Below are 27,912 nucleotides of genomic sequence, written 5' to 3'. Positions count from 1 at the left end.
AACAAACCCATAACGAAAGAACAGATTGAAAAGGTAAATAAGAAACACTCAGGGAAAAAAAAAAAAACCCTGGCCCTGATGGCGTCACTGCAGGTTTCTACCAAACTTTCAGAGAAGCGTTAACACTACTTCTACTGAAGGTATTTCAGAGCATAAAAAAGGACGGAATACTGCCACACTCATTCTAGGAAGCCAGCATATCCCTGATACCAAAACCAGGTAAAAACACCACACACACACACACAAAAAAATTACAGACCTATATCCCTCATGAATTTAGATGCAAAAATCCTCAACAAAATTCTAGGCAATAGATTCAACAACATATCAAAAAAATAATTCACCATGACCACGTGGATTCATACCAGGTATGCAGCGATGGTTCAACATTAGAAAAACAATTAATGGGATCCATCATATAAATAAAACAAAAGACAAAAACCACATGAACTTATCAATTGATGTGGAAAAGGCATTTGACAAAGTCCAACATGGGTTCATGATAAAAACTCTCAGCAAAAGAGGAATAGAGGGAAAATTCCTGAACATTATAAAGGGCATTTATTTCTACAAAGCCAACAGCCAACATCATCCTAAATGGAGAGAGTCTGAAAGCATTCCCCTTTGGATCAGGAAACAGACAATGATGCCCTTTATCAACACTCTTATTCAACATTGTGCTGGAGGTCCCAGCCAGAGCAATTAGGCTAGATAACGAAATAAAGGGAATCCAGATAGGTACGGAAGTAGTGAAAGTATCTCTATTTGCAGATGACATGGTCTTATACACAGAAAACCCTAAAGAATCCTCAAGAAAACTACTGAGACTAATAGAAGAGTTCAGCAGAGTATTAGGATACAAGATAAACATACAAAAATCAGTTGGATTTCTCTGCACCAACAAAAAGAACATTGAAGAGGAAATCACCAAATGGGTACCATTTACAGTAGCACCCAAGAAGATAAAATACGTAAGAATAAATCTAACCAGAAATGTAAAAGACCTATAGAAAGAAAACTAGAAGACACTACTGCAAGAAATCAAAAGAGACCTACATAAGTGGAAAAACATACGCTGCTCATGGATAGGAAGACTGAACATTGTAAAAATGTCTATACTGACAAAAGTGATGTATAAATGCGATGCAATTCTGATCCCAATTCCAACAGCATTTTTTAATGGGATGGAGAAACAAATCACCAACTTCATATGGAAGGGAAAGGGGCTCCAGATAAGTAACATCTTACTTACTGAAAAAGAAGAACAAAGTGGGAGGCCTCCAACTACCTGATTTTAGAACCTATTACACCACCACAGTAGTCAAAACAGCCTGGTAATGCTACAACAACAGATACATAGACCGATGGGACGGAATTGAGAACCCAGACATAAATCCATCCACATAAGAGCAGCTGACATTTGACAAAGGCTCAAAGTCAGTTAAATGGGGAAAAGACAGTTTCCTTAACAAATGGTGCTGGCATAACTGGATATCCATCTGCAAAAAAATGAAAGAAGATGCATACCGCACACCATCCACAAAAATGAACTCAAAATGGATCAGAGACTTAAATATAAAATCTGAAATGATAAAGATCTTGGAAGAAAAAATAGGGACAATGCTAGGAGCCCTAATGCATGGCATAAGCAGTATACAAATCATTACTAACAATGCAAAAACAGCAGAAGAGAAACTAGATAACTGGGAGTTCTTGAAAATCAAACACCTATGCTCAACCCAAGACTTCACCAAAAGAGTAAAAAGATTAACTACAGACTGGGAAAAAGTTCTTAGCTATGACATTTCTGATCAGCGCCTTATCTCTAAAATCTACATGATACTGCAAAAACTCAACAACAAAAAGACAAGTAACCCAATCAAAAAATGTGCAAAGGATATGAACAGGCACTTCACTAAAGAAGACATTCAGGGAGCTAAGAGATACATGGGGAAATGCTCAAGATCATTAGCGATTAGAGAAATGCAAATCAAAACCACAATGAGCTTCCATCTCACTCCAACAAGGCTGGCATTAATCCAGAAAACACAAAATCATAAATGTTGGAGAGGTTGTGAAGAGGCTGGAACACTTATACACTGCTGATGGGAACCTAAAATGTTACAACCACTTTGGAAATAAATTTGGTGCTTCCTCAAAAAGCTAGAAATAGAACTACCATATGATCCAACAGTCACACTCCTCGGAATACACCCTAGAGAAATAAGAGTGTGTACACGAACAGACATATGCACACCCATGTTCTTTTCAGCACTGTTTACCAAGTGATCAGATTGACTGTGAAGGAACAGAGGAAGCAGCTATTCTTTACATAGGCAACTGACAACATCAACGACAGTACTAATTCAGTGGAATATGACAGCAGTAAAAAATAATGACTTCCTATTCCTTTTGTGGATTGATCCTTTTATCATTAAGCTATCTCTGTCCCTGTTACTTTTTTGTTCTGAAGTTTTCATTATTTAATATAAATATAGCCACTTTTGTTTTCTCTTGATTGTTTGTATGATATATCTTTTTAAAAATTCTCTTTAATTTCTACCTAACTCTATAGTTACATGGGGAAACCCTGGTTGTGTAGTGGCTAAGTGCTTCGGCTGCTAACCAAGAGGTCAGCAGTTCAAATCTGCCAGGCACTCCTTGGAAACTCCATGGGGTAGTTCTACTCTGTCCTATAGGTTCGCTATGAGTCAGAATCGACTTGATGGCAGCGGGTTTGGTTTTGGAATATAGTTACATATATGAAATGAGTTCCTTGTAGACAACTTATACAGGCAGTCCCCAGGTTATACACCTCTGACTTCAGGAGAACTCCTTTTGCCCTTTTGTGTTGGGTAAATTTGCTCTCACTTTGAAATGACTGAGTCAATCCTACTCCACCAAATTTTTCACCACAATCACATTTACATGCTGCCTGTACAGCTTTTAAATCATTGAAAAGGCTTCTAGCCTTTTCTTGCACTAAAAGAAGCCTAAATAAGAACCATAGGCACTTGTTTTGACTTACCTACAAATTTTTTTAAACATTTTTATTGTGGTGTATGTGAAGGTTTACAAATCAAGTCAGTCTCTCATAAAAATTTATATACACCATGCTATATACTCTGGAAACCCTGGTGGCATAGTGGTAAGTACTACAGCTGCTACACCAAAGGGTAAGCAGTTCAAATCCTCCAGGTGCTCCTTGGAAACTCTATGGGGCAGTTCTACCCTGTCCTGTAGGGTTGCTATGAGTCGGAATCAACTCGGCACCGGGTTTTTTTTTTTATATACTCCTAGTTTTTCTTCTCCTTAATGAGACAGCACACTCCTTCTTTCTCCCCTGTATTTCCATGCCCATTCTGTCAGCTTCTGTCCCCCTCTGCCTTCTTATCTCCCCTTCAGACAGGAGCTGCCCATATAGTCTCATGTGTCTACTTGATCCAGGAAGCTCACTCCTCAACAGTACCATTTTCTATCTTATAAACTCCAGTCCAATCCCTGTCTGAAGAGTTGGCTTTGGGAATGGTTCCTGTGTTGGGCTAACAGAAGGTCTGCAGACCATGATCTGTGGGGTCCTTCTAGTCTCAGCCAGACCATTAAGTCTGGTCTTTTTAGGAGAATTTGAGGTCTGCATCCCACTTCTCTCCTACTTCTTCAAGGATTCTCTGTTGTGTTCCCTGTTAGGGCAGTTATTGGTTGTAGCTGGGCAACATCTAGTTCTTCTGTTCTCAAGCTGATGTTTATCTACAGATTTGAATTAAAGACTTAAACACACAGTTAGGAATGGCTAACATTTCTTTTTCTGTTCTGGTTTTCTTCAGAGCTAAGAGCAGGAAGAGAGGAGTGAAGAAGCAAAGCTTCCAGAATAGGTAACTAGGGTAAAATGAAGAGAAATAATTGAGAGTAGAATAAAGATTGCGTGAACAGGGACTTGAACCCTGAACTCCCAGATTAAAAGTCTCCTACTCTACCAACTGAGCTACCCAGGCCTATGTATATGGTATTTCTGACTACCTCCTTTAGGCTTTTATATGGCAGTTGCAATGCACTAGCTGCTCTTTCGTAATCCTGTGGTGGCCTTCTCTGTGCTACACTTTCTCTGTGAGTCAGAATTGACTCGATGGTAGCAGGTTTGTTTTTTTGGTTATATGTGGCCAATTGGTTTCTTATTTCAAGTGTTCAGATAGTTTTCTTTGAATTCTCTTTGTTGGGAAGAATATTTTGTTTGAAAGAGGTGCTGTCATTCATCGGATCATTGGTCTTCCTTCTGTCTTTGCCTTGTATCTCTTTAGATTTTAATAACCAGAGTGGTGACCCCTAAACAAATCAGTGCCAGTTCATGATCATACAGCTAGACAAGGAGGACTTCATTACTTGCCAAATGTTGTGATTTTATCCCTTTGTTCTTAGTTCCCCACCTGCACCTATTTTTCTGAAAGCAACATGAATGCTACTCTTCTTATCCCTCTGCATTGTCTTGTACCTCTTTCTTGCAGCTTTGGGAAACAGGAGAAAAGAAGTGGAGAGAATTCAAAGACCTACGAGAATGTACAATAACGATGCAGATGCAAAGAAGCCTGGGTTTAATATTCTACATTTCTCTGCTTGCCTTTCTTGATGATGCACCTTGCCTACCAATGTGAGCCACTCCTTCTGTTCCTTTCTCTCCTTCCTCTTCCTTCTTCACGTCTTTATGCACTGTTTCCTGCCACATTCAAAGAAAAAAGGGTATTTATCTTGAGGAATTAATGTACATTTTTTATTACATACCTTCCAGAGTATGACCCAAGACAGTTCATTAGTCTTGACCTAAACCTCGGGAAAATAATGTACAGGGAATCTGGAAACAAATGGGGAAGTTTTGTTGTGAAGGAATGACTAACCTCTCTGGGGAGGAAAGACAGAGTATTTCCTCTGGGAAAAGGGTATTGTTTACTTCTAAAAAAAAATCTCAGTACTTCCAAGAAACCAAGGCTATTTGAAAACTGAGAGAATTTGTAATTGCTGTACTTTAGTTATTTGTGGATTTCTCTTTTCTCCTAGTCTATGGCCTTATAAGGCATAGTTGGGGGTGGGTCACACATAAGTGCCTTGGATTCCTTTGTAGATCAATACCAAGACAATTCAGGGATGACTTTTAAGCAAAGTACCTCAGAGGTTAGCGTTTCAATGAGAGAAGGACCCCTCCCAGCTATTTTGGCTCTCTTCTCCCACTTGAAGTAGCTTGGAAGTCACCCAATTGCACATCAGACCTCTAAACCTCTCACCAAGTGAGGTAAGGGACCCAGTATTTAGTTCTACCTCCGTGTCAGGTGATTCTTGTACTTGTTGATAGAGGATCAAGTTGTTAAAATCCATGTTACAAATGGATTAAAATACAATTTTTTCCTGGCTTTAAAAATAGGCATTTCTGACAGGGGAAGCTCTTGTTTGAGCTTCCAGACCATTCTCCTTGGGGCATTGCCATCTTATCTTTGAGGCAGGAGAGGCCTGAACATGCTAACCTTTGGAGCTCCTTCTCATGCTGTCATCTGCACCCCTTTATCGAAGAGTTTACTTTTCAGCTTGTGTTTCTCCACCCAAAGTATCATTATTATCAGTGACTTAGAGAAGAACACCCTGGAAGAAATCCATCACTCCTGATCATTGCAAAGTTTATTAATGCTATGTAATTGTTTTCAGTGGTTTCAGCTGCTACTTGATTCCTTTTTGAATGTCGTTCAATTTTCTTTCAATCTCAAAGTTAAGCATTTGAAAACAGAAACCACATGCTCCCCAGCAACACTTTCCTTTCAGATTTGGACTACTTTTTTAGTGTATCAGTCCTGTGGCCCGAAGGATAAGGCCTCTGATCCCAGGTCAGATATTGAGGGTTGGAACCCCTTCTTAGTCCCTTACTTCTGGTTTGGCAAGAAGTAGAAGCTTCTTGAAATGGCTTCCAATTGAGAGTGTTTGTTACAGGAAACACAAGAACTGAGATGCATCTATCTATTTTTACCCTTCTCTGCTCTCTTTCTCCTCTCCCCTCTACATAGTCCTTTGGATGCATCTCCCTCAAAATCTTTGGTGTGGTGTGAACTGAATACGTTATGTGACTTTATTTAAAGTTCTAAAGACAAGAAAGTGGGATTCTGTAGCCAAATATAAGAAATGTAGAAGGGAATTTTAATAGGGTACTGGCCAATGCTCATATGTCATTTTAATTCAGCTAGGTGTGTGTGCAGTGTGGGATATTTTCTACAACATGGTGTTTGAAATCCTCCAATGAAAGTCATTTTACGATGAACAAGAATAACTGCTCTGCTAAAACCAGGAGTGGCACAAGAAACTTTTAAGACCTTAAAGCTAATCTACTCCCAAATTGAACTATTGTGGCCAGTGATACTGTCGGTCGCTAAAATTTGGATTATAGTTGCAATGTTCATGTTGAATATCTCTGTGTTTCTTGAGTGCTGTTGTTTGATTTGTCCAATGTCCTCTAATCACTCATCCCCCATTGACAGCTCTGTCAAAGATTGCAATAGAGGGCCATTTTAACCCATTGGGACTGAGTCAATTCTGACTCCTAAAGTCCATATTGGGCAGAGAGTACTGCCCCATAGGGTTTCCAAGGAGAGGCTGAAGGACTGGAACTGTCCACCTTTTGGTTAGCAGATGAACTCTTAACCACTGTGCCACTAAGGGCCAGAAAATCAGCTGGAAACTTTCCTCTAGTCTGACTTTCAATGATTAAAAGCATTAAGGGGTTTTCGGAGGGCCATTTCCTTTTCTCCTTTCTCTCTGTCCTTGTTCTTCTACCTTGGTTATCCATGATATGCTAACTAAAACTGAATATTAATTGATTACATGTTGTGGTGAAAGTCTTCTTGCTTTGGGGCAAGGGCTGATTCCTTCTCTGTCTCTTCCTTCTTGTCTTCCTTCTGCTGACATCCTGCCGAGGGAGATGTTAAGCCCCAACAAGTATAAATGGAAGAACACTAAAAGCAACTGTTTGGACCATTGGCTTTCTTTTCCTGTGAGCAGAACAAACATGATAAAGGAAATTAGAGGTTGAGGTTGCTAAATGGTGAAGTGGAGGTGCCAGGAATTGAACCAGGGACCTTGTACATGCAAAGCACATGCTCTACCACTGAGCTATACCCCCTGAAGACTGACTAGCTTGATGATGACTTTTCATAAAAGGATACTGATATTTTTCTGTGTGGTTCCTTCTTCGCATCCCCCCCAAAACAAAACAAAACATTGCCTAGAATAACACCAACCCACTAAAATAAATAAATAAAACCACAGGGTTAAATTGCACACTTTCTGGAATTAGTAATGTGGATACTGTCTAGTGGTGATAGATGGAGAAGGTTAACTGGATTGTTGTTTGAATAACCTTTTCTGGTCCTAGGATCTTTCCACTCCGGTAGTCCTCTCCAAGGTATACTTCCCAGCAGACTCTTTAAGTGAAAGTTACTTGCCTCCACCAGGAAAGTCCCACAAAAATCACATCTCTCTAATATCTATCACACTGATAATGACTCCAAATGGGTAGCTCCTTAAATCACTGGCAGCCGCAGACGTTAGTGGAAATGGTTAATTGAACTTCACTTCTACTTTTTTTCTGCTTGGGTCAGTGCCCTGCCACCATCCTTTCCAGCTGACTCTCATTGCTCCTGTCACTTCACACCTTCTGAGCTGGTCCATAGATCTGCTTCCACACTCCATCTCTATCCCTCGCTTGAGGATCATGTCCACAAATGATTTGAAAGGTGGGGAAACTTCAAAACTCCATCAGCTTTGCATGAAGTGACTTTTTTCTAGACTGGTAGAATCTACAGGTCAAATGCAGAGTCAGGAACTGCATAGCAACAACAAAGCAAACCTGTCAAACTCCTTTCCCTCTGACAACCCAGTGACATAAATGTAAAGCTTCCTTCAGATACAGATGTTTGAAAGGAAAAAGTCAAAGAGCCCTGGAAGTCATCAAAATATGCCATTGGTGAATCTGAAAATACGAGGAGGTCCTGAATGATACTAAGCAGATGGGGTTGGACTGGCCAGGGAAGAACTTAAGCAAGGACTTTTCTTTCACTGGGATGCTTTCAGCTTAGCCTGTATGGCGGATGGTCTGTACAGTGAGTCCAAAGCCTATTGATCCAAGATCATGTGGTATTGAGGAGCATATTGCAGGCAGATCTTTATTTAAAGACTTACAATACTGAATTAAAGTATTTACTGCTGTTAAAATTAAACAATTCCCCAGAAGCCTGCGCAATACTTCAAAACTTCTGGGCACTTTATCATTAAACATCCATCTGTAAACCAACCTCAGTAATCCCTCTAGAATGCCCCTTCTTGTTTTCCCAAGGATGTTTGCTCACTTTGGAGTATCATATGGTACATGCCTAACATAAAAATTTTTTTTCCCAAAACCTGTATCTCTAGGATTTTGTGTGTTCCATGTGACTTATTCTTCTGCACTACTGTATCAACTGCACATTCTTTTTTTTACCACAAGATTGTAAAGGACATATAAGCAAAAAACGGCTTTGAAATAGGCCCAGCAATTTCTCTAGAACTTATTGCCCGTTTGCAAATATCTCTCCTTTCCTCTTTCACTCACTCAATAAATAGTCGAGCTCTTTAGTCTTGTAGTTTTTAATACCGGTGAAGGCAAAGAAGGTCAGAAGCAAGTAGTTCCAATTCTCTTTGTCTTAGAGAAAGTGAGTGCTGGAAGGTATTCACTGTCTGGTGACTTGGGGCATGAGGGTTACATCATTTTGACAGAAATTGAGGACCTGTATAATCCTGGGAATGGATCTGAGACTTTTAGACCCTTAGGACTCTCCCAAGTGAGCTAGGTCTGTCACACATTTACTTTCATTGTGGCTAATAATTTCCTCAGCTTTCTCTTTGGAAAGCTTTCCTAGAGAAATTTCATTTCCTATTTCCTTGCTCAGATGAATTTGGGAAACCACCTGCCAAGCCGTAGGGTGATTGATCCTAAATATTACTGCCAGCAGAGAAGGAGACAGTGAATCAGAGGGGGAAGGGATAGAGAGAATCAATGGGTATGTGCTCAGCCTTCTGTCTTTTAATTGACACAGTTCCAACTAAGAACACAAAGGGATCTGTCAACAAAGATCATTGACAGATTGTCCAAGGATATATTTACTTTTCTTTCAATCCTTCTATATATATACATATATTTGATCCTACAAACTGGAGCTCAAGTGAGCATGATCTTTCCACTTTCTCTTTTTCCTTCTAGACTTGCTTGTTCTGATAGAACCACCTTGGGAGGTACAGTGGATTTGAAACAGTGGAGTTTCTTCCTGGCCAGCTATCAGATCTGCGAAGATATCATAGAAATATAGCTAATATTTCAAGGAGGATCTTCATGCTCTTTCAGTTGTGAGAGAGGTGTGGCTCAATGGGAGTGTGTCCATTCCTTGAGAGGGTTCAGAATCATACACACTCATCTGCTTTTTACAATTTCCGTACTTCCATTCTTTTCTCCCTTTGAATACACATTTGGCGTATTCATGTGGAAATAAACACATTATTCGATGAACTGCTTTTAAATGTTTCCCCTTTCTACTCAGAAGCCAGAAGCTCGCCAGCATATTAATGTGCTCATTAATCCTCTGTTCCCCATTCCAGTGTCACCAAAGAGCAAGACAGAAAAAGAAGGACTGGAATGAAAGAGGAGAGAAAGAACAGGCTTGATCATTTCTTTTGGAATTTCCTTAGTTTTTTAAGCTGTATTTAAAGCATAGGAGAGCCTGAAGTTACCAAGGAGAGAAGCTTCTTCCTGTTTTATTTTCTATTCCTTCTAATCTTCTTCTACCAACCCATCCCAAGTCTCCAAAAATTGGATCACTTTGTTCAGACATGGGTGGCAACAGACCTCATGTAATTTTGGGTGTGTGAATAGATAATATTGACTGAAATTTGTATTTAAAAGTACACTAGTCTTCTACACAATACTTTGAGGTATAACTAAGGTCATGTGTCTAGCAGGCAATATACCTCAGTTAGGAGAGCAGCTACACTGAAGATCTGAAGGTCCCTCGTTTAATTCCGGGATTTGGCCGTTTTGTTTACCTATGCGTAATTATTGTCATCCATTTTTAAAATGACAATTGCATTCCAAGACCTTTGGATTGTAATACAACTAAGTGAAGCTAAATTTCTGCTTGCTGACCCTGAGTGTGGAACATAGCTCAGTGGGAGAGGGCATTCCTTCCAGGTATGAAGCGCCAGGTTCGATCCCAGTCACTTCCGCGGTTTTTCTCTGATCCAACACTATTAACAGTATTAATTAAGGAATGGAGCCCTGCGGTAGTTAAGTATTGGGCTATTAAAAGGTCACTGGCATATTCTAGGAAACACTATGGGCAACTCTATCGTGTCCTATAGTGTCACTATCAGTTGGAATCAACTCCACGGCAATCTTTTTTTTTTTCCTTGAAGGAATACAGATTTAGTTCTCCTAATATTTTCCATTCCATTCCTGCACACATAGAAAGTAAAAGCATAACCCGGTGAACTGCCTTGAATGCTCTTCCATTCATGGGCTGTGAGCCTCTACATCCCCTAAAGGTACTGTGGCAAAGGAAGGAAGACTTTCGGAAAGGGAAGAAACGAAGAACCGGATATCAACGGAATCACTTAAGCCACCCAAATCAAAAGCATGCATGTTAACAGGTGGTTCATCTTGGCTCCCATCTGTTCTATTATTAAAGAGACAGAAAGACAGAAAAAGGGACGGGGGTGAGGAGCGGACAGTTTTCTTTAGTGCCTCGTGATTTCTGAGCCAAAGGACGGAGCAAAAGCAGAGGAGCCCATCTTAATGCCTTCAGATTCCTCTGCAGGTGCTGGGCCTAAAAACCAGAGGATGGCTGTAGATCCCGAGTCTTTTCAGGCGAGCGAGTGGCTTGCACTCTGGGCAAGGTCAGGAAGACTGTCAGGGAATTAGAAGCCTTCCTAATATGAAAGTAGAAGAATCAACACATTCCCAGTTGATATTCCATAGCATCAATTTTCCTATATTTCCTTACTCCATTTTCCCTGTTATTTTAAATCTTTAAATAAAACATTTATTGGAAACCTCAGTTGACATCAAAAGGAGGCAGACCCATGTGAAGCAGCCCAAAAGGTTTTTCTATCAAAAAGGAAAATAAATACAGGTAGTTCCGACGTAAGTCCTATTTCAGTAAGAAAGCGCGCCACTTACCACAACCCTTGTTTTTGAATTCTGTACATCCTATCGTTAATAATATGTCCTACAGACGAGGTTGCTTATGTTATCATTGTCATGCCAACCCTGGAAAATGAAGAACAAATTTATAAAAATATTGATAACAAAAGGCAACAATGATGAAAACTAAAAAACAAACAAAAAATGTATTCGACTTATATAAGAGTTGACTTGGGACACAGTCATTAGTTGAGGACCCACTACAAATAAAAGTGAATGGATCCTAGCTATGCTGAATGCTTCCTTTGTAAAGAACAGCCACTGCCTCTGTTTCTTCATGGCCAATCTTATCACATCTGGTTTGTATGACCAGTAAGCTTCTAGGAATTTCCACTCCACTGCTGTGCCTGTCAAATGCTTTTTGGTTCCAAAAATGTCTCTATAGGAGGTGGAGCCAAGATGGCGGAATAGACAGAGTCTTCTGGCCAGCCCTCTTTGCAAGGAAGACCCAAAAAACAAGTGAAAGCAGTATATTTGTGAGAAGCTGGGAGCCCTGAGCTTCAAAGGCAAGCTTAGAAAACAAACTGAGGGGAAGGCGGTGGAAGAGACTGCTCAGAAGCTGAGAGGAGTTACCGGACCTGAATAGTGGGAAGCCCTCAGGCACCATTCCCGGAGCTGCGGTGGCGGGTTGGTACTAGCCTTTGGCTGCAGTTTCCTCAGTGAAAAGCAGCCAGCCACACAGCCTACTCACACCTCTGGAACCTCAGAAGAACGGCACTCCAGGCAAAAGGTAAGTACTTCCATATATTTTACCAACACCCTCCGCCCCCACCGCCGAGCCGGCTCCAGCAGTGGAATCCCTGGGCCTGAGGTAGGCCCTGTTGAGCACATAGAGCCATCCTCCTGGCCTTAGGGAAGGAAAAAAATTGCAACTGGGGGAAAAGATAATTTGCTAGCTCCGTTCACCGGGGAAGCTCAAGGTAGAAGCGGCTCCTGTCCAGGCATAAACTGTCCGTAGATCTTGAGCACCTTTCCCTTTTGCCTGGACTTGTATGGGCATATTTTGGGAAAATAGGCCCTTGTTGGCAAACTCCAGCCATTTCAGCTGTGCGGTGGAAAGGTGGGTGTTTGACGTTTGACATTGCTTTGCCTATTAAGCAAGGTCCTCACCTAAGCACATCAGGGACCTAAGGACTGGTCACTTCACTCAGGTCACCCAGCCATCTACGACAGGGGTCCAAAGAGGACTGGTACCTTGCAATCCTCTCAATCAAAACCTTTGGGTGCCCATGGTCCCTCTGCAAAACCCACCCACCTGCACGCTCCTGGGAACAGGGTTGCATCTTTCTCAGAGAGACTCGGGGGTCGGTTCTCAGCTTCCTGCCCTGTTCAGAGCGTGGCCCCCTGCTGCAATCAGATACCGCTATATAAGCGAATCACCCCTGCCCCTCTAAGACTGTAGGACAGAGCCTGTACCACACACTTGGTGATCAGCTACCTGGAAACCTGAGTTGAATTCATACAAAAAAACTGAATGGACTGCTAGACTTATATACCTGATAACAGCTCTAGCCAGCTGGGGACAGGCCATCAGAGCTCCAAAGGTGAAAATAATCAAGCTACCTCACTCAAGCAACCCAGGGAGGTATACCAAAACAAAACAAAGCAAGCAGCTACAACACTGTAAGCAAGCATAAACTAATACAATAACTTATAGATGGCTTGGAGACAACAGTCAATTTCAAGTCACATAAAGAAACAGGCCGTGATCACCTCAACAGGCTCTCAAAACAAAGAATCCAGGGATCTTCTAGATGAAAGTGCATTCCTGGAATTACCAGAGCCAGAATACAAAAGTTAAATATACAGAACCCTTCAAGACATCAAGGAAATGGGGCAATACACAGAACAAGCCAAGGAACACACGATAAAGCAATTGAAGAAATTAGAAAGATTATTTAGGAACATAATGAAAAGTTTAATAAGCTAGACAAATCCATAGACAGACAGCAATCAGAAATTCAAAAGATTAACAATAAAATTTTAGAATTAGACAGCTCAATAGAAAGTCAGAGGAGCAGAACTGAGCAAGTAGAAGCTAGAATTTTTGAACTCAAAGATAAATCACTTGGCACTAATATATTTGAAGAAAATCAGATAAAAGAATTTTTTAAAAATGAAGAAAACTTAAGAATCATGTGGGACTCTGTCAAGAGAAATAACCTATGAGTGACTGGAGCACCAGGACACGGAGGGATAACAAAATATAGAGACAATTGTTGAAGACTTGTTGGCAGAAAACCTCCCTGATATTGTGAAAGATGGAGATATCTATCCAAGATGCTCATCAAACTCCACATAAGGTCTATCTTAAAAGAAAGTCACCAAGACATATTATAATCAAACTTGCCAAAACCAAAGATGAAGAGAGAATTATAAGAGCAGCGAGGGATAAACAAAAAGCCACCTACAAAGGAGAGCCAATAAGAATAAGCTTGGACTACATGGCAGAAACTATGCAGGCAAGAAGGCAATGGGATGACAGTTTTAAAAAATTGAAAAAAAAAAAAAATTGCCTGCCAAGAATCATATATCCATCAAAACTGTGTCTTAAATATGAAGGTGAAATTAAGACATTTCCAGATAAACACAAGTTGAGGAAATCGGTAAAAACCAAACCAAAACAACAAGAAATACTAAATGGAGTACTTTGGTTAGAAAATCAATAATATCAGGTATCAACCGAAGACTAGAACTCTGGGCAGAGCAATCAGAAGTCAACCCAGACAGGGAAATCCAAAAAAAAAAAAAAAGAAAACAAAGCAAAACTATTTAAAAAAAAAAAAACTCAAAACAGGGTAACAGCAATGTTATTATATAAAAGAAGACAACATGTAAATAATAAAGAGGGACTAAGAAATGTAATCATACACCTTCCATATGGAGAGGAAGATAAGGCAATACAAAAAAATAAAAGTTAGTTTTAAATTTAGAAAAATAGTGGGTAAATAATAAGGTAACCACAAAGGAGACAAACTCTCCTACTCATCAAAATAAAATACAAGAAAAAAATAGAGACTCAGCAGAAACAAAATCAACAACAACAAATATGAGGAAAGGACAATATATAAAGATACCCTACTCAGCACATTAAATTAAGTGGGAAAAAGAAACTGTCAACAACACAGAAAAAAAGACACCAAAGTGATAGCACTAACTTCATACCTATCCATAATTACACTGAATGTAAATGGACTGAATGCATCAATAGAGTGACAGAATGGATTAAAAAACAAGATCCGTCTAGATGCTGCCTCCTAGAGACACACCTTAGGCTTAGAGACACAAACAAACTAAAACTCAAAGGATGGAAAAAAATATATCAAGCAAGCAACAGTCAAAAAAGAACAGGAGTGGCAATATTAATTTCTGACAAAATTGACTTTAAAATTAAATCCATCATAATGGATAAGGAAGGACACTATATAATGATTAAAGGGACAATATACCAAGATGATATAACCATATTAAATACTTATGCACCCAGTGACAGGGCTGCAAGATACATAAAACAAACTCTATCAGCATGGAAAACTGAGATAGACAGCTCCGCAATAATAGTAGGAGACTTCATCACACCATTTTCGGTGAAGGACAGGACATCCAGAAAGAAGCTCAATAAAGACACGGAAGATCTAAATGCCACAATCAACCAACTTGACCGCATAGACATATACAGAACATTCCACCCAACAGCAACCAACTACACTTTCTTTTCCAGTACACATGGAACATTGTCTAGAACAGACCATGTATTAAGTCATAAAGCAGGCCTTTTCAGAATCCAAAACAGTGAAATGTTACAAAGCATCTTCTCTGATCATAAGGCCATAAGAGTGGAAATCAGTAACAAGAAAAGCAGAGAAAAGAAATCAAACACTTGGAAACTAAACAATACCCTGCTCAAAAAAGACTGGATTATAGAAGACATTAAGGATGGTATAAAGAAATTCAGAGAATCCAATGAGAATGAAAACACTTTCTATCAGAACCTTTGGGACACAGCAAAAGTGTTGCTCAGAGGCCAATTTATATCAATAAATGCACACATCCAAAAAGAAGAAAGGGCCAAAATCAAAGGATTATCCCTACAACTTGTACAAGTAGAAAGAGAGCAACAAAAGAGACCCACAGGCACCAGAAGAAAACAAATAATAAAAATTAGAGCTGAACTAAGTGAAATAGAAAACAGAAAAACAATTGAAAGAATCAACAAGACCACAAGCTGGTTTTTTGAAAAACTCAACAAAATTGATAAACCACTGGCCAAACTGACAAAGGAAAAACAGGAGAGGAATCAAATAACCTGAAATGAGATGGGCCATATTACAACAGACCCAACTGAAATTAAAAGAATCAAATCACATTACTATGAAAAATTGTACTCTAACAAATTTGAAAACCTGGAAGAAATGGATGAATTCCTAGAAACACACTACCTACCTAAACTAACACAAACAGAAGTACAACAACTAAATAGACCCATAACAAAAGAAGAGATTGAAAAGGTAATTGAAATACTCCCAACAAAAAAAGCCCTGGTCTGGACGGCTTCACTGCAGAGTTCTACCAAATGTTCAGAGAAGAGTTACCACCACTACTACTAAAGGTATTTCAGAGCATAGAAAAGGACGGAATACTCCCAAACTCATTCTATGAAGCCACCATAACCCTGATACCAAAACCAGGTAGATGCCACAAGAAAAGAAAATTATAGACCTATATCCCTCATGAACGTAGATTCAAAAATCCTCAACAAAATTCTAGCCAATAGAATTCAACAACATATCAAAAAGTATTTCACCATGACCAAGTGGGATTCATACCATGTATGCAGGGATGGTTCAACATTAGAAGAAGAATTGATGGAATCCACCACATAAATAAAACTAAAGACAAGAATCACACGGTTTTATCAATTGATGCAGAAAAGGTATTTGACAAAGTTCAACACCCATTCATGATGAAAACTCTCAGCACAATAGGAACAGAAGGAAAATTCCTCAACATAATAAAGGGCTTTTATACAAAGCCAACAGCCAATATCACCCTAAATGGAGAGAGCCTGAAAGCATTCCCACTGAGATCGGAAACCAGACAAGGATGCCCTTTATCACCACTCTTATTCGACTTTGTGTTGGAGGTCGTAGCAAGAGCAATTCAGCTAGATAAAGATATAAAGGGCATCCAGATTAGCAAGGAAGAAGTAAAAGTATCTCTATTGCAGATGACATGATCTTATACACAGAAAACCCTAATGAATCCTCAAGAAAACTACTGAAAGTAATAGAAGAGTTCATCAAAGTATTGGGATACAAGATAAACATACAAAAATCAGTTGGGTTCCTCTACACCAACAAAAAGAACATCAAAGAGGAAATCACCAAATCAATGCCATTTACAGTAGCCCCCAAGAAGATAAAATATTTAGGAATAAATCTTACCAGAGATGTAAAAGACTTATACCAAGAAAACCGCAGTACACTTCTGCAAGAAACCAAAAGAGACTTACATAAGTGGAAGAACATACCTTGCTCATGGATAGGAAGACTTAACATTATAAAAATGTCTATTTTACCAAAAGTGGTCTATACATTTAATGCAATTCCGATCCAAATTCCAAGGACATTCTTTAATGAATGGAGAAACAAATCACCATCTTCATATGGAAGGGAAAGAGGCCCCCGGATAAATAAGGCATTACTGAAAAAGAAGAACAAAGTGGGAGGCCTTACTTTACCTGATTATAGAACCCATTATACCGCCGCAGTAGTCAAAGCAGACTGGTACTTGTGCAACAAGAGATACATAGACCAGTGGAACAGAATTGAGAATCCAGACATAAATCCATTGACATATGAGCAGTTCGTATTTGACAAAGGCCCCAAAACAGTTAAATGGGGGAAAAGACAGTCTTTTCAACAAATGGTGATAGCATAACTGGATATCCATCTGCAAAAAAATGCAAGAAGACCCATACCTCATTCCATGCACAAAAACTAACTCAAAATGGATCAAAGACCTAAATATAAAATCTAAAGTGATAAAGATCACGGAAGAAAAAATAGGGACAAGGTTAGGAGCCCTAATACATGGCACAAACAGTATACAAAACATTATTAAGAATGCGGAAGAAACAGTAGATAACTGGGAGCTCCTAAAAATCAAACACCTATGCTCATCGAAAGACTTCGCGAAAAGAGTGAAAAGATTGCCTACAGACTGGGAAAAAGTTTTTAGCTATGACATTTCTTATCAGCACCTGATCTCTACAATCTACATGATACTGCAATAACTCAACTACAGAAAGACAAATAACCCAATTAAAAAATGGGCAAAAGATATAAAGAGACACTTCACTAAAGAAGACATTCAGGGAGCTAACAGATACATGACAAAATGTTCGCAATCACTAGTCATTAGAAAAATGCAGATCAAAACTATACTGAGATTTCATCTCACTCCAACAAGACTGGCATTAATCCAAAAAACAGAAAATAATAAATGTTGGAGAGGCTGTGGAGAGGTTGGAACACTTATAAACTGCTGGTGGAAATGTAAAATGGTACAACCACTTCAGAAATCAATTTGGCTCTTCCTTCAAAAGCTAGAAATAGAACTACCATACGATCCAGCAATCCCACTCCTCAGAATATATCCTAGAGAAATAAGAGCCTTTACATGAACAGATATATGCACAGTCATGTTTATTGCAGCACTGTTTCTAATAGCAAAAAGATGGAAGCAACCAAGGTGCCCATCAACAGATGAATGGATAAATAAATTATGGTATATTCACACAATGGAATACTATGCATCCATGAAGAATAGTGAGGAATCAGTGAGACATTTCATAACATGGAGGAACCTGGAAGGCATTATGCTGAGTGAAATTAGTCAGTTGCAAAAGGACAAATATTGTCTAAGACCACAATCATAAGAACTTGAGAATTAGTTTAAACAGAAGAAAAGACTCTTTTGTGGTTACGAGAGGGGGAGGAGGGGAGGGTGGGGGGGGGTATTCACTAGTTAGACAGTAGATAAGAAGTACTTTAGGTGAAGGGAAAGACAACACACAATACAGGAGAGGTCAGCACAAGTGGACTGGACCAAAAGCAAAGAAGTTTCCTGAATAAACCGAATGCTTCAAAGGCCAGCTTAGCAGGGGCGGGGGTTTGGGGACTGTGGCTTCAGTGGACATCTAAGTCAATTGGCATAACAAAATCTATTAACATTCTGCATCCAACTTTGGAGAGTGGCGTCTGGGGTCTTAAACACTAGCAAGCAGCCATCTAAGATGCATCAACTGGTCTCAACCCACCTGGATCAAAGGAGAATGAAGAAAACCAAGACATAAGACACAAGGTAATTACGAGTCCAAGAGACAGAAAGGGCCATGTGAACCACATACTACATCATCCTGAGATGAGAAGAACTAGATGGCACCCAGCTATAACCGGTGACTGCCCTGACAGGGAACACATCAAAGAACCCCTGAGGAAGCAGGAGAGCAGTGGGATGCAGACCCCAAATTCTCATAAAAAGACCAGAATTAATGGTCTGACTGAGACTAGAAGGACCCCAGTGGTCATGGCCCCCAGAAGTTCTATGGGCCCAGGACAGGAACCATTCCTGAAGCCACCTCTTCAGATAGGGATTAGGCTGGACAATGGATTGGAGAGGGATGCTGGCAAGGAGTGAGCTTCTTGGATCAGGTGGACACCTGAGACTATGTTAGTATCCCCTGTCTGGAGGGGAGATGAGAGACTAGAGGCAGTTAGAAGCTAATGAAATGGACGCGAAAAGACAGAGCGGAGGGAGACAGTGGACTGACTCATTAGGGGGAGAGTAATTGGGAGTATATACCAAGCTGTATATGTGTTTTTGTGTGAGAGACTGACTTGATTTTTAAACTTTCACTTAAAGCACAATAAAAATTATTAAAAAAAAAAAAAGACTTAAAATACTGAAATACGGTAATAAAAATTAAATAATTCCCGAAAGCCTGGACTGTGCTCCAAGACTTCTGGACATTTATATTATCCTTAAATATCCCCCTGTAAATCAACCTCATTCATCCCTCCAGAATGCTCCTTCTTGTTTTCCCAAGGACCTTGCCCACTTTGAAGAAAATAATGGTAGATATCTAGCCTAAAAGTTTCTTTTTCACAAAACCTGTATTTCTAGGATCTTGTGTATTCCCTGTGACTTGGTCTTCTGAACTACTGTGCCAAATGTACATTCTATTTTATCACAAAATTGTAAACAGTGTATAAGGCAAAAAAAAAAAAAAAAGAGGCTTTGTGGTAATTGCAGCAGTTTCTCTAGAACTGACAGTGGTTTGCAAACATCTCTCACTCAATAAATAGTTGAGCTCTTTAGTCTTATTGTTTGTAACACTGAGGAAGGCAAAGAAGGTTGGAGGCACGCAGTTCCGACTCTCCTAGTCTTAGACCTTTAGAAAATTTACTTGAGAAAGTGAGTATTGGAGGGTATTTGTTGTCGGGTGACTTGGCGCAAGAAGGAGACATCATTTTGACATAAATTGAGGACGTTTCCAACCCTGGGAAAGGATCTGGTAGTTTTAATGCTTTAGTCTAGCATTCTCCCAATTCATCCCTGTCTTTCACACCTTTACTTTCATGGGCGCTAATGATTTTTTCAACCTTCTATTTGGAAAGGATTCCTTGAGAAATGTCCTTCCCTATTTCCTGGGTCAGAGGATTTTGGGAAAGATGTGCCTTCATGTATAGTGATTGATCCTAAATATTACTGCCAGCTGAGGCTGATGTGGGGAGTCAGACCGGGAATGGGTAGAAGGAATAAGTGGGTAGGTCCTCAGCCTTCTGTCTTTTAATTGACAGAGGCCCAACTGAGAACACAAAAGGGTCTGTTATCGAAGATGCTTAATAGATTGTCCGAGGATGTCTTTAATTTCTCTCAATTCTTCTATTTTTTTTTGTTCCTCAGTAACCACAAAATAGAGCACAAGTGAGCCTGTTCCTTCTGGTCTTGCGTGTTCTGATGCAACCAGATTGGGAGGTCCAGTGGGATTTGAAACAGTGGAGCATTTCTCTGGCCAAGATTCAGATCTGCAAAGACTTCTTAGAAATGCGGGGTAATATTTCAAAGTGGATCTTCATGACCTTCCTGTAGTGAGACAGGTGTAGTTCAAAGGGAGTGTGTCCTTTCCTTGAGGAGGTTGGAAACCATACAACTCATCTGCTGTTTATAGTTCCCAACATTTCTGTTCTTTTCTCCTTTGGGAAACACGTTTTGTGAATTCATATGGAAATACACAAATTATTCAGTACATTGCCTTTAAATGGTTCCCCGTTTCTACTCTGAAGCAAGGACAGCACCACATTAAGGTGCTCAGTAATCCTCTGTACCTCTTTCCAGTGTCATCGAACAGCAAGACGGAAAACGAAGGACTGAAGGAGGAGAAAAAGAACAGACTCCTGCATTCATTTGGAATTCCATTAGTTTTCTGAGCAGCATTTGGAGCATGGAACAGCCAGAGGTTACCAGGTACAGAAGCTTCTTCCCGTTTTCACTATTTCTCTCCTTCCTCACCTGCCTCCTCTACAAACCCATCAAAGGTTCCCAATAATTGGATCGCATTTTTCAGACATGGGTGGCAACAGAGCCCGTATAATTTTGGGAGAGTGAGTAGATAATATTGAATGAGATTCAGTATTTAAAAATACACGAGCCTTGTAAGTAAAAAGGTAAAACAGAACTTTGAAAGGATTACTGAAAATCCTCTCCGCAAATAGCTGAAATAGCTTGGCTGGGAGAGTGTCAGCCTGAGGAATCTACAGTCCCTTGTTCAATCCTGAGTTTTGGCAGTTTTGTTGAACTTTGCATAATTATTACCATCCCTTTTCTTATATAACAATTGCATCCCAGCTTGGAGATTGTAATAGAAGTAAGAGTGGTAAATCCATGCAGCCGAGAATTTTTTTTTAATATACATACATGTATGTATTCCTATGTATGTCACTATCTACATGTATATATTCCTATATATGTCATTATACTAGTTACTGATTTTAGCAAATTCAACCAGGTTGTATACATATATATTTTTATCATCCTCTCCTTTATTTCCATATTGATATGGTATCCCATGAAGTGTTGAATATTTTATTTAAAATTAAAAGGAAAAACTCCAGGAGCCCTGGTGGCACAATGGTTACCAGCTAGGCTGCTAACCTAAAGGTCTCTGGTTCAATCTATCTAGCTGCTCTGCAGGAGGAGGACCTGGAGAACTGCTCCTGTAAATATTGCAGCCTAGAAAACCCTATGGGATGGTTCTACTACAGAAATTGTGGGGTAAGAAATTCTAATATACTACATGATGGTGCACTTATAAAGTGCTTGGCTACTAACAGAAAGATCAGTAGTTTGAACCCACCAGTTGCTCACAGGGAGAGAGACATGGCAGTCAGGTTCCATAATGATTACAGCTGCGGAGACTCTATAGGGGCAAGTGTATCCTGTATTATAGGGGAAACCCTAGGACGCAGTTCTACCCTGTCCTACAGAGTCCCTGTGATTCGGGATCGACTTAGAAGAAATGCTTTTTGGTTGTACTTATGATTCTTTTCTGCTTTCATGTTATGTATGGGGAGGTGGGGGAGAAGGGATGGTTTTAATTGCAAGAAATGTTTAAAGTCCTGTAGAAAAAGAATCACCATACTGTATGAGTGTACAAATGTGGGTGTGGTGTATGCAAGAAAAATTTTGTAATAAAAAAACTTAGGTTTGAATCCTGGGTCCACTGCATTATTAAACTGCTACAATAAGGAAATTTGTTGAACATCTTTGAATTTTTAAACAATTTTAAGAGCATCTTGAATTTTCTTGCTGATAACAGCCCTACAGCCTTACACCCCTGTTTCAAATTTCCAAATTATTTTTGTTTGAGGAAAGAACAAAAATAAACATTTCTATATGAAAAATTCTGCTGAACATTTAATAAGGAAACTAGAATTCTGAACAATGAAAGCAAATGGCAGTGGAGTCATCAAGACTCATGTATAAATAGTCCATATTTCCCACTCTAACATCAACCTCTTTCTTGTCATTCTTTATCAGGAATAACAGGTAATGTGCTTTCTTCTTCTTCTTCTACTTTTCAGTGTTTTGCTTACACAGTCGGTATCTGTTTTCCACTGGAAACTACTGGGACACTGTCAGGAGAAAATAACCTACAGTGTTCCAACCTCAGAAACTACATCAAGCTGCAAAAGGAAAATTGGTACAAAGTGAGAAGCAACATGAGGATAGGGACGTTGACTGTACAGAGATTGGGGAGCAGATACTTTATCCATTAGGTCATACAGCCCATCTCAGCTCAGACGATTGCATTTTATTTAAGAAATACTTGATTGGACAGAGTATCATAGAGTGTTTTATTGCCTAAATAAGCAAGGATTCTTTTACATTGTATTGAGGTGGGAGACGCAGGGCAATTACCGAAATGTAGTTAGCCTTCATTCATTATCTTAAAAATGAGGCCAATGACTGCTATGTAAAACCAGATGCTCTAAAGATTGAAGGAGATCATGCATGTGACCACATTTCCATGTCCATGTGAGATATGAAACATATATGTGGGTAGGTCCTACTCTGTCCTCTCTGCCTAGTGGTTCTCCCAGGACAACACCTACTCAGGTACCATCTTCTCTAGCCAGTGCTGTCTAACAGAAATATAATGCAAGCCATAAATGAGGGACACTTATGCCATTTCCAATTTTCCAGGAGCCACATTAAACGACTAAAAATAAGCATATGAATCTAATTTTAACAATATACTTTATTGAACTGATGTATCCAAAACATTATCAAGCAATCGATTAAAAATTAATGACTTCTGGTTTCCAGTCTGGCATGTAAAGAACTTGGAAATCATCTCTCCCATCCTCAAGACAAGAAAAAAGTGGCAAAATTAACAGCTCTTTATGGATATTTTTATGGATACATCAGAGAATTGAGATCAAACCAACAACTTGAAAATGAGAAACGAACAGGCTGATACAGAGAATCGCTGCTTACTAGGTGTCGAAATGGTCACTGCAGCTGGTACCAGAGTTAGAATTGTTTATTGCTGGAGACGGAGAGTAGACTCGCTTAAGAGAGAAAAACTCCTGGAGGCCCAGCTTTAGGGGGCGCCTCAGACTTTTGTGAGTTTTACCTTGAGTTGCATCACCACATTCTCACTGACCTTCAAAGAAAAATCTCCTGGTCTTCCTGCAAAGGGAGCCGGAAAAGTTAGGACTTTAAAATAGTGTTCTGTTCTTCACAATGGCCTGTCCTCAAGGGAAAATACTTTATCAGAGCCTTACCGATATGAAACGAAGTGGCTCGTTGGTCTAGGGGTATGATTCTCGCTTAGGGTGCGAGAGGTCCCGGGTTCAAATCCCGGACGAGCCCATTTTGGAACGCTGGTGGCGTAGTGATGAAGTGTTATAACTGCTAACCAAGAAGTCGGCAGTTGGAATTCTCCAGGCGCTCCTTGGAAACCATCGGGCGGTTCTACTCTGTCCAGTAGGGTCGCTATGAGTCGGAATCGACTGGACGGCAGTGGGTTTTGTTTGGTTTTTGGGTTTATAGCGCCACTATGAGTCGGAATTCACTCGACCGCAACTTTTTTTTCTTTTGAAGGCATACAGATTTCGTTGCAGTATTTTCCATACCACTCGGGCACACATAGAAAGTAAAAACATAACTCGTCCATTCACAAGCTGTGTGAGACTGTACATCCCCTAAGGAGACTGTCATAACGGAAGGAAGATTTTCGGAAAGGGGAGAAATGAAGAACCGGATCCCAACGGAATCACTTGAAACACCCGAAATAAAAGCATGCACATTAACATGTGGTTCACCGCGGCTCCCAGTTGTACTATTATTAAAGAGACCGAAAGGCAGAAAAGGGGCTGGGGGAAGGGTCCCGCGGGCAGTTTCCTCTCACATTGTGTTTTCTGGGCCAAAGGACGGAGCAAAAGCAGAGAAGCCCATCACATGCCCACCGATTTCTTACCGGTGCTCGCTCTAAAAATTACAGATGGACTGCTGTAGATCCCCAGTCTTTTTAGGCGAGCTAGTGGCTTGGACGTTGGGTAAGGTAACGAAGACTGTCAGGGAGCTTTGCTAAAAAGAAAGTAGAGGAAATAACTAAAATCAACACATCCCCAAATGATATTTCATAATATCAATTTTCTTGTATTTCTCACGCACTCCATTTTCCTCCTTATTTTTAATCTTTCAATAAAACATTACTGGAAACCTCAGTTAACATCAAAAGGAGGCAGGCGCATGTGAAGAAGCAGCGAAAGTTTTCTTCTGTCAAAAAGGAAAATGGATCCAGGTAGTTTAGGACTTAAGCTGTACTTGAGCTGAAAGGAATCGCACTTACCACCGCCTTTTTTTTTTTTTTTTTACCTTGTCGTTAGTAATATGTCCTACGTACAATGTTGCTTATGTTATATTCTCATGCAAACCCCGAAAAGAAAGAACAAATTTATAAAAATTTTGAAAATAAAAGGGAAAAATAACGAAAAGAAACAAAAAAAAAGATAATCGACTTACATAAGAATTGACTTGGGACACCGTCCTTAGTGGGGGACTACTACAAACAAAAGCTGAGTGGATCACAAGTATGCTGAATGCTTTCCTTGTAAAGAGCAGCCACTGCCTTATCACATCTGCTTTATGTGACCAGCAAACCTCTATGAATTTCCAGTCCACTGCTAGTAACTTTCTAATGTTTTATGGTTTCAAATCTGTCTCTACGTCTGTATGTATTCCTGTTGAGTCAAAGCGTCTTTAGGAAGACACAGAATTTGACGGTTGCTCACAGCACTCCCATCTTTGATATCCTTCTCAATTTTCCTTTCTAAGAAAATATCCATAGGAGGTACTCAGGAGAGAGACAGTCTGGCTTCCAAGTCTGACTGGCCTCTGGTTGGTTGTGTTCCTGGGGTCAATTATTTGTTTTAGGGTGAATTTTATCAACGGAGGTAATGTAGTCATTTCATGTGTTAGCTCTTTTCTTCCTGTTATCCACTTGCTCTCTACAGGCACTTTAAGAAAACAGTAGGAAAAAGTGAGAGCTGCATGTGGGGAGAGTAATACTGGCTTCATAAAATGAATTAGAAGTATTCCCTCCTTTTCTATTTTCTGGAAATGATTGTGCATAGTTTGTGTTAACTCTTTAAATATTTGTTGGAATATTCTAATTAATTTTTCTGGTCCTGGTGACATTTTTTTGGGTGGAGTTTTAAAATTACTAAATCAAGTATCCTTAATACAATACTATTGAAAATACATATTCACACTGCGTAAGTAGTGGCAGTTTGAGATTTTTGAGGAATTGGTCCATTTCCATTAAGTTGTGAAATTTATGTCTGTAGCATTGTTTATAGTATTGCCTTATTATTCTTTTGTGTGTACAGCCTATAATGATATCCCTGTTTGATTTCTGATTCTGATACTTTGTGTTTTCCTCCTGTTTTTTTTTGGTTAGTTTGTTTTTGTCAGTCTTGCTAGAGGTTTCTTAATTACATTCATCTTTTCAAAGGACCAACTTATTCTTTCATTGATTTTCTCCATTTTATTTATTTTCAATTTAATTTATTTCTGTTCTTGTTTTTAGTGTTTCCTTCCTTCTGCTTGACTTGTTTATTTTGCTCTTCTCTCTCTGTCTCTGTAAAGATTACAGCGGTGGAGACTCTAAAGGGGCATTGTACCCTATCTTATAGGGAAAACCCTATGAGGCAGTTCTGTCCTCAAGGGAAACTATTTTATCACAGCCTAACCAACAAGGATTTTAACCAACAAGGATTTTATCAGATCCTAACCCAGGTAGAAGATGGAATCTATCCAACCACAGCCCACTCCAGCCTGTCACATGCAGCATGCAGCAAGGGCAATATCCAATTAAGTCCCCTCTAGCCTTGGAGGTGGGGGAGAGTTCTGTAAATGAAAAGGCTAAGCAATACTTTGAAGGTATATCTAAAAATCATGCTCAAAGCAGCAGAAATAGCTCAGTTGAGAGAACCTTAGCCTGAAGATCTAAAGGTCCCTTGCAATCCCGGGTTTCAGCAGATTTGTTTTCGGGTACATAATTATCCTTTTTTTTTTTTTTTTAATGTAAGAATTTTATTCCAAGTCTTTGGGATTGTACTCGAACTGAAGTGTAGAACACCTTTAACAAAAGCCTCCCCAGCTGGGGGATGTAGCTCAGTGGTAGAGCACATGCTTTGCATACAGGAGGTGCATGGTTCGATCCCTGGCATCTTCAGAATTTTTCTCTGTCCCAACACTATTTAAACCCACTGTTTAAGGTATGGAGCCCTGGGGTAGTACAGTAGTTAAGAAGTTGGCTGCTAAGCAGAATGCCACTGTCAGCCTCTTGGAAACACTATGACGGCAATTCTGTCATTATCCTATGGTGTCACTATGAGTCGGAATCCACTCGACCGCAACCTCTTTTTTTTGAAGGCATACAGATTTAGTTCTCCTGGTATTTTCCATGCCATTCCTGAACACATAGAAAGCAAAAACAACCCTGTGGCTTGCCTTGAATACTCCTCCATTCACAAGCTATGAGCCTGTACATCCCTAAGGTGACTGTGACAAAGGAAGGAAGACTTTCAGAAAGGGGAGAAACGAAGAACCGGATTCCAACGGAATCACTCGAATCAAAAAGGTGCACATTAAGAGGTGGTTCTTGGCTCCCAATTTGTACTGTTTTTAAAGAGACAGAAAGACAGAAAAAGGGGTGGTGGAAGGTCCCCGCGGACAGTTCTCTTTAGTGTCTTGTGTTTTCTGGGCCAATGGACCGAGTGGAAGCAGTAAAGCCCATCATATGCCCACCAATTTCTCTACTGGTGCTCGGGCAAGACAGAGAATGGACAGCTGCCTATTCAGAGTCTTTTTAGAGAAGTGACTGACTTGGATATTGGACAAGGGAAGGAAGCTTGTAAGGAACTTAGGAGCCTTCCTAAAATGGAAATAGAAGAAATAGGTAGAATCAACGCATTCCCAATTGATATTCCATAATACCAGTTTTCCTATATTTCCTCACTCCATTTTCCTCCTTATTTAAGTCTTTAATTAAAAACATTTACTGGAAACCTCGGTTAACATCAAAAGGAGGTAGGCATATGTGAAGAAGCAGGGAAAGGTTTTTCTGTTGTTGTAGGGGGCAAAACATCACAAAGTTTAGTAAAGCAAAAAGAAAGCAGTATTCAGCATATATTCAAAAAGACAAAACTTGAGAAGCAGAACAACATGCTGCCAGAGCTAATGTCTGCCTAAGTCCAAGGAAATATTACAGAGTAAGCAAGAATGGGAAGACGGACAAGCACGATTCCCAGCCGTGTCTGCCCTAGTCCAGAGAATATCACAGAATAAACAAGAATGGGAAAATGGGCAAGTATGCTGCTGCAGCCCTGTCTCTCCAAAGTCTAAGGAGGGTTACACAGTCATCAGTATATATGAACATTACAAATGGCTGAAACCATTGAAAGTTTCACCTTTTCACGGTAGAAACTGTCATCCTACATTTTGAATTATATTTCTTGATGATGGCTGGTACAGGTTTCAGTAACGGCAGTCAGGAGGGTCTTCATTGATGCAACAAATTT

The 27,912-nt window shown here is 39.8% G+C and overlaps 2 non-coding genes across 2 annotated transcripts; one reads left to right on the top strand and one right to left on the bottom strand.

The window, feature by feature from the left end:
- Positions 1-7,075: 7,075 nt before the first annotated feature.
- On the bottom strand, positions 7,076-7,147 carry TRNAA-UGC (transfer RNA alanine (anticodon UGC)). The gene has a single exon. It is a non-coding gene; the product is annotated as a tRNA-Ala (tRNA).
- Positions 7,148-23,623: 16,476 nt separating this feature from the next.
- On the top strand, positions 23,624-23,695 carry TRNAP-AGG (transfer RNA proline (anticodon AGG)). The gene has a single exon. It is a non-coding gene; the product is annotated as a tRNA-Pro (tRNA).
- Positions 23,696-27,912: the final 4,217 nt, after the last annotated feature.

Source organism: Elephas maximus, chromosome 1, assembly GCF_024166365.1.
Source record: "Elephas maximus indicus isolate mEleMax1 chromosome 1, mEleMax1 primary haplotype, whole genome shotgun sequence".
NCBI lineage: Eukaryota > Metazoa > Chordata > Mammalia > Proboscidea > Elephantidae > Elephas > Elephas maximus.
Note: the sequence above shows the minus strand (reverse complement) of the source record. Positions and strands in the feature narration are given on the sequence as shown.